Source organism: Saccopteryx leptura, unplaced genomic scaffold (genome assembly GCF_036850995.1).
Source record: "Saccopteryx leptura isolate mSacLep1 unplaced genomic scaffold, mSacLep1_pri_phased_curated manual_scaffold_59, whole genome shotgun sequence".
Classification (NCBI taxonomy): domain Eukaryota; kingdom Metazoa; phylum Chordata; class Mammalia; order Chiroptera; family Emballonuridae; genus Saccopteryx; species Saccopteryx leptura.
The window spans coordinates 207,131-215,289 of NW_027095741.1; positions in this window are offsets into that span (position 1 = coordinate 207,131).

An 8,159-nucleotide genomic window follows, 5' to 3' on the forward strand; every position below is an offset into this window, starting at 1 on the left:
CGATAGTAGATACAAATGTTCTTTTTTATGTCTTCCCTTTCTACCCTCTCAAAATTCTTATATGGTTCAATCTAATGCTATTTCACATCATCTGGTTTCTTAGTCATTTCAGAAGTGACCTCTAGGGAAGGGAAGTTCATGGGATCATTATATCTTTTAAGCTGAGAGAAACTTTTGGAATTCTCCAGGACAGAGGTCTCTAAAATGAAGTGCTTGTACCCTACAGATGACACAAACTTATCCATCAGAGATGGAGAAGAAAATATTGGTATAATACCAAAATTAAGGGCCCTAGTGATCTTCCTATTGCTAAGTCCAATGGACATATCCTAGACATTATCGTAATGACTCCTCAGATCCAGCTGACCCTTCTTGAAGTATTTGTCTCCCTTAACTAAGTGAGGTCACACTCTGGTCCCTTTACTTTGCTTTCTCTGGTTGCTCCGTCTCATCCTCTTTTACAGGTTTCCTATTCCCTGCATTAAAAAAAATTAATGTATGGATTGACGTGGCATCCTCATTTGCTCTATGTATCAGAAGATCATGGACCATGTACAGTGCGTCCCATGTCTAAGGCAAGAGTGAAGCGTCTACAGCAGCATGGACAAAGCTGCCTTCCTTGTTACTTTTTTCCCCAGTATATTTATGAATGCTTTTATAAGTTAAATTACGTTCCAGAAAAAGATATGTTAATATCCTAAGTTCCAGATCTCAGAATGTGACTTATTTGGAAACAGGGTCATTGTAGATGCATTTAGTTAGGTTAGATGGCATCATATTGAATTAGGATGGCACACCTAATATAGCTGGTATCCTTATTAAAAAAGAGAGAGAGAAAGAGAGACAGAGAGAGAGAGAGAGAGAGAGAGAGACACTCTGAGAGAAGACAGCTATGGGGTGAGGGAACACATCGCAATGAAGAATCAGCAAGCCAGGAATGCCATGGATTGCCAGTGAGCAAGAGGTGAAGAATGATTCTTTCCTACAGGTAGCAGAGGGAGTGATATAACAGCCACAGAAAACTAATACATGTGCCTACTTATATTTGTGAATCCTGTTTCCCCATTTACATGAAAGTACCCTCACTTAATGGGTACTCTGCAAAGACACCTCCAGTTGAAGATTATGCAAGCAGGGTGGACCACATGGGCACAGCGGCACTGCCCCACCCCACTGTCACCACTATGTGGGAAAAATAAAAACAGCTCCATCAAACCTGGTAAGGAGTCAGCCAAAAACATCTTGAATTATAAGATATTTGATCTATAAATATTGTTTATGATTATTCTTATAATAAATGAATCATATCAAATCATATTTTGATTTGAGGCAATAGCTGATGATAGCATTGAGCCATCACAATCAGCAGGATATTTTTTTTTATTAATAGAATCCATCTTTATTAAATCTTTCAAGTTATCTGTCAATACAGAAAAGCCCAGGCTTTTTTTTTTTTTTTTTAATTCTCCTGGTGTTGTGATTTTTTTTTATAAATAAATTTTTATTTTAATGGGATGACATCAATAAATCAGGGTACATATATTCTAAGAAAATATGTCCAGGTTATCTTGTCATTCAGTTCTGTTGCATACCCATCACCCAAAGAGAGATTGTCCTCCGTCACCTTCTATCTAGTTTTCTTTGTACCCCTCCCCCTCCCCCTCTTCCTCCTTCCCTCCCCCTGCCCCCCGTAACCACCACACTCTTCTCCATGTCTCTTAGTCTTGTTTTTATGTCCCACCAATGTATGGAATCCTGCAGTTCTTGTTTTTTTCTGACTTACTTATTTCACTCCGTATAATGTTATCAAGATCCCACTATTTTGTTGTAAGTGATCCGATGTCATCATTTCTTATGGCTGAATAGTATACTATGGTGTATATGTGCCACATCTTCTTTATCTAGTCTATTTTTTTTACAGTGATTAAAGCCTTTAAGCAAACTCTTGGCCAATACAACAAGAATCCATAAAAGAGTAGTGTCCTTACACATATTCTTTATTTTATCTTTACCTCATCCTCTAAATATTTTATTTTTATGCTTTCTAATACTATATGCACTATTTCTTTAATTAAAGGATGTATTTGTACTTCATAAATGAAAGCCTAAATAACTGCCTATCTAGTGAGAATCCATGCTCATGTTTTCAAATTAATGGGGTCCAGGATCAAATCTGGAGGCCCCCGATTTAGCCAACACTCACCCATTTTTTATGCATAAGGAGAAAGGTCCAGGGTGGTTGTGTGAATAGGTTACTGTGGTCAGAACTTGAACTTGGGTTTTCTGACTCCAGGCCAGGGTGAGACTCCAGAAATGCTCTCTTCCTCAAAGCTGTAGTGAGATGCACTCATTGCCCTGTCTTAGCCTCACGAGGCCTTGGGAGATTTTGAGTAAGATGCTCTTGCTTAGCAAGGCTTGTGGAAGCACAGGCGTTCCAGCAGGCTGATATGGGCATGAGTTCTGGCTCTGCTACCCAGTTGTTGTGTGACCTGGGGCAAGTAAGTGACCTAACCTCTTCAATCCTTACTTTCCTCAATTATAAGATGTGAAAAATTGTGCTTATTGCATAGAATTGTTTTTAATGAATAAATTAAGTAATGTCAAGTGTAAATTACACCTTCCTTAAAGTCTAATTGCAATAGTAATAGTTGATTGCTATTGAGATTATAAAGGTGCAGGAGATGTACTTCTGTCTTATGTATGGAGTGTTCCTGGGACTGAGGGTTAAGACCTATGTCAAGATAAGACTATGAGGATTGCCTGGCTGGGCAGGTGGCACAGAGGTGGTTTGATGCTGCTTGTGGCACCCAGCCCAGGAACCAGTGATGGCTTCTGTGGGCTGATATTGACCAGGTGAAGACCTGCGATTCTCACAACGTTTCTCTGATCCCAGGTCACATTTTTGGTGTTATGCTGAGTGAAATAAGTTAGTCAGAGAAAGACAAATACCATATGATTTCACTTATATGTAAAATCTAAAGAGCAATATGCCTGAACAAGCAAACAGAAACAGACCCATAGATACAGAGAACAGAGTGACGGTTTCGGGGGTTGGAGAGAGTCAGGGGGATTGGGTGAAAAATACAGATTGGTGCCCTGGCCGGTTGGCTCAGCAGTAGAACATTGGCCTGGCATGTGGAAGTCCTAGCTTCAATGCCCAGCCAGAGCATACAGGAAACGTGCCCACCTGATTCTTCACCCTTACCTCTCTCCTTTCTCTCTATCTTTCTCTTTCTTTCCTGCAGCCAAGTCTTCATTGGAGCAATAATTTTCCGGGCCACTGAGGATGGCACCATGGCCTCTGCCTCCGGCACTAGAATGGCTCTCGTTGCTATGGAGCAACACCCCAGATGGGCGGAGTATCGCCCTCTAGTGGGCATCGGGTGGATCTGGTCAGGTACATATAGGAGTCTGTCTCTCTGCCTTCCTGATTCTCACTTCAGGGGAAAAAAATACAGATTGATATTAATACCAATATCGATTGGAAGTTAAAAAACAGTCATGGGTATGTAAAGTAGAACATAGGAAATACGGTCAATAATACTCTAATAACTATGCTCAGTTGCAGTTGGGTACTTGAAGTATCAGGGAACACTTAGTAAAGTATATGGTAATCTAATCCCTAAGCTGTACACCTGAAACTAATATAAAGTGATATTGAATATAAACTGTAATTGGAAAAAATTTAAAATTAAAAAAAATCGCCATGGCTCATTGAGAGTCACATTATTTCTCTTGTCTCAATCACAGGCTAATGTCTTGATGGAGAAGCCTCTTTCTTACCTCAACCCACTCTTCAGTCCACTGTCATCTGGATTTTATGTATGTACCTTATGTACGTACCCTTATGTATGTACCTTCTGATTCTGTATTTTAAATATTCACATTTAAAAATAAATCTCTCCTCTCCTTATCTCTCTCTCACACAAAAAAAACCTCTTTGCTCATTTAAATTTATCCAAATGAAATCTAAATACCATAGGACTTGATACTCATCATTATTTTTTTTAGTATATAAGTATGTTCTTTCTTAGCATTTGGATGTTTACATATCTATTCTTTTTGAATTTATATATCTATTCTGCTTAACTCCACAAAAGTTTACTGTAATGTATAATTGTTTATGCTTGAAAGTTTTTCTTCTATTAGTTTTAATAAATTTAATAAATTATTATTTTATTTTTTTAGAGAGAGGACAGGAGAGAGACAGAGAGTCAGACACATTGATCTGTTCCTGTATGTGCCCTGACCGGGGATCAAACCCACAGCCTTTGCATATCAGGACAACACTCCAACAATCAAGTCATCAAGCAGGGCTTGAGTGTTTTTTATTGATCATCCTAGCATGTTATTCTAAACCAGAAACTGCATTGATTAAAATTGAATTCTTACTTCATATCCTGTAATCATAAAACTCTTAAGTATTGAAAATTCTTCTTGATTGAAATGTTATAATTATTAGTAGTACAGAAATCTGCTATTAGTATGCATCACAATGCCACAACTGTGCTAATGGTCATAAAATGTAAAAAATGTTTTGAAAATACATCTTACAAATGACATGATTGGGGCTTTAACAAATAGTTTGTGCGTTTATGGGTGAATATTGCTCATTCCTAGAAAGTGGCGAGGGGCAGCATCAATTCTGTTTCTACTTTTTATAAATGCAAATAAAAATTCACATACAAATAAGTAGTTATGGAAGGAGATTCACACTATCAGTTTGCCTTGGGTGGATGACTTGGTTGGTTAGCTTGTCAGCCCGAAGTGTAGAGGTTACTGGTTCAATCCCCAGTCACAGCACATACAGGAACAAATTGATTTTTCTGTCTCTTTCTCTCTCTCTCTCTTCCTTCATCGCTCACTAAAAGCCAATAACTAAACATTTAAAATTATATGAGTTTGAATTCCTTCATGATTATATGACATGTCAAATAGTAAAATATTACAAAATTTATTTTAATAATTTTAATACTGATACCTCATTTGACAATGCAGTTAGTTCCTCTCTCAATTTTGTTAAAAGAAACTGGAAATGTCCTAACTTGTCAAGTCTTTTTTATCCAGTTGTGATATTTACCCTCTTGATTTCTTAGAGTTTTATTGAAAAGTATTTATTAATTGTTACAGGATTATTATTAATTACTTGGCAGCGGTTCTCTACCTGTGGGTCGCGACCCTGGCGGGGTCGCCTAAAGCCATCAGAAAATACATAATGCATATCAGGTATTTACATTCCGAATCATAACTGTAGCAAAATTACAGTTATGAAGTAGCCACTAAAATTATTTTTTGGTTTGGGGTCACCGCAACATGAGGAACTGTATTGCGGGGTCACAGCATTAGAAAGGTTGAGAACCACTGACCTAAAGGTATTATTTTTTCTTGTAAATGATTGAGAAAATAAAAACATTGGTTAATTAAATAGATATTACCAATCCAATATTTTTTAAATGAAATGCAGATACTTTAAATGTATTTATATGAAACTGTGTAGTTACAGATTTTAATTTATAAAACATGGTCATACCTCATCAGCCAAATCTATATGCCAGAAAACATCTGAGTTCATTTTCTAATTCTAGCAGCCGTCTCTGTGATAGCTCTCTGCCTCTGGGCCCCAGTTCTAGTAAAGAAAGCCAGAGAAGGGCCCCAGGAGCGCGTGGCCGGGTGAAACAGGCCGGTGCTGCAGCCTGTGCTTTGCTCATGGCCTCAGGAGCCTCGCTTCCTTTGATGCAAGTCAGGGATAGAGGAGCAAGGACGTTTGGTAGGAGCTCTCCCAGCCTGGCTAGCAGACCTCATCTCTAATGCCCCAGTTGGTCCCTCACAGAACACATTTAACACCAAGAGAGGCAGCAGCCCTGCCAGGTGCCTTGCAGGACAGTGACATCCACACTCTCCTTTTGTTTAGGGCCCTGGTGGATGAACACCCTGGGCCAAGTTCCATGGGAAGAGTCAGGCTGGGTGAGGGGACTGGCGTTTCTAGTGAGCCGGGGTGACCATGTGCAGGGAGGTGGCAGAGACCATGAGCAGGGACTGACAGACTGACAAGAAACCTGTAATATAAAGTAGCCACACAGAGGTCAGTGTCAGAAAGAGGGACGGGGGAGTAGGAAATCTGAAACTTGATTTCCTTAAACTATTCACTGCTGCTGATCCTGTGCAGAAGTTTCTAGTCCCCTCAGGATGTACCAACCTCCATGAAGCCTCCTAGGCCAGGGAGCTGACCTCGCTGGAGTCTGGGTTGAGGATGACAGAGGGGTTGGGGAACGGACGAGGTACCAACCGAGTCCCTGCTGGTCCTGGGTCCAGCCTCGATTTGAGAAGCTTCTGCAGGGCCTGGAGGAGTGTGGGGGAACTGCAGGCTGACCTGGACGATCCTCCCTGGTGACAGAGAATGCCCTTTGTCCACTCAGGCAAAGCTTTTCACTTTTCTATTTTCTCAGGAAATTTCAAAGCAAACCATTAACATTTATTTAATCAAGGCTCATCCAAGGCTGTCTGGGGACAGGGTGGTTTGCACAAAATGCATATTGAGGGACCTCTTGAGTGTCTTCCTTTTGAGAGCAAGACTTTCTGCTCCATTTGGGGAACTTCTGGTGTGTAATCATCTATTCTGAACCTCCATGAATCAGCTCTTTAATTAATCTCTTGGCTTTGTAGGCTACATGAAGCCCAAGCAGTCGGCCCCTCTCTCTCAGCTCTCTAGGGAAACACAAGAGAAAGAGAGACGTCTTCAGATGCACCCCTCTCCCCATCTCCTCCTGTGTAGACATTTTCCAGTTTGGGTCAAGGAGAATTCACAAACCATTGCCGTTTGAGTTGTTTGCTCAGTTAGAACAATATGCTCATTATTCAATTAAGTTTTATTTCCTCATATGTAAAACACAGTAGATTTCACCTTGTCATCCCCAAATTTCAATGTCAAGTTTCTCTTAAGTATAAACTAAAACAAAAGTGCCACATGGCAATGGTCAGCTGGCGCTAAGCAGTGCCTCGTTAGATGGTGGTGTGAGCTCTCTGATTGGCCATAGCCCCTGCCCCACCACTGACATTTCCTTACCTGTTCTCTGCAGCAATCTGAATTTGTGACCTCCAGATAAAGATTTATTGAGGCATTTTATTAATTTCTCAAATAAATATTAATTGAGTACAGATGATGGCTAGCCAAACTCACTAAAATCCCTGACTGCAAGGAGCTTACATTCCAGTGTGGGAAGACAGACAATAAACAAGTACAGCCGTGCGCCACTTAATGACACAGGCCTTCAGTTAAGAAATGCCTGCTGAGAGAGCTGGCCTCAGCATGAAGACATTTGCGAATAGAGAAACAAATGAGATGCTCTAACCTCAGAGATTCTAACCATGGATGGAGTATTAGTGAAACATGTCCAAGATACAGAAACTTGTAAATGTGGATCCTCAAGGTACGAACCAGACTTTTAGAAGAACTTACTTTTTTCTAAGACTCCCTACTCCTGGCCTTGAGGCTGGGTTCACAGGTGGTAACCTCAGGATAGTTCCACAAGGTTGCAGACATTCCTAGAATGTTTCTCCCTGAATTAATCTTATAGATAAATATTGTAAAAGAGCTTTTTCACTGCTTTGTTTTACTGCCAGGCTTCCCCTCCTTTCTATTCCCCAATCAGTGTATAATTTTGTCTTTAAAAGCTGATTTAAAACTGTGTTCAGAGCCGCACGATTTGAATGACTTATGGTAAGTCTCCGTGAGGTCACCGGCTTTAAAATAAGACTCCTTAATGTGGCTACTTAATTGTGTGACAAAACGTCTGTTTCTCGCTGTTCCAATACAACAGAAGCTCCTTGGCTGGTTCACACATGCTGACGATTCTGGGAACTGGGCCTATCATCTGCCTTCTACAGTTATCGGCAGGTGGCCAATCTTACTGATCCTGCAGTTCTTGTGTCCTAATTAGAGCCCTAATTTTCCATCGCCCCCACACCCAATTATTTTAAAGTGAATAGCAGACTTATGTTGTTGTAATGGAACAGCACTTTTTTTTTTACAGAATATTTTTCTGTTTATCACACTGTGGAAAATTTGAAAAACAATAGGATAAAAGTATGAAGAAACAAAAATCACTTGTATTTTACTACATAGAGATAATTACCATTATCTACCAGAGATACTTGACCAT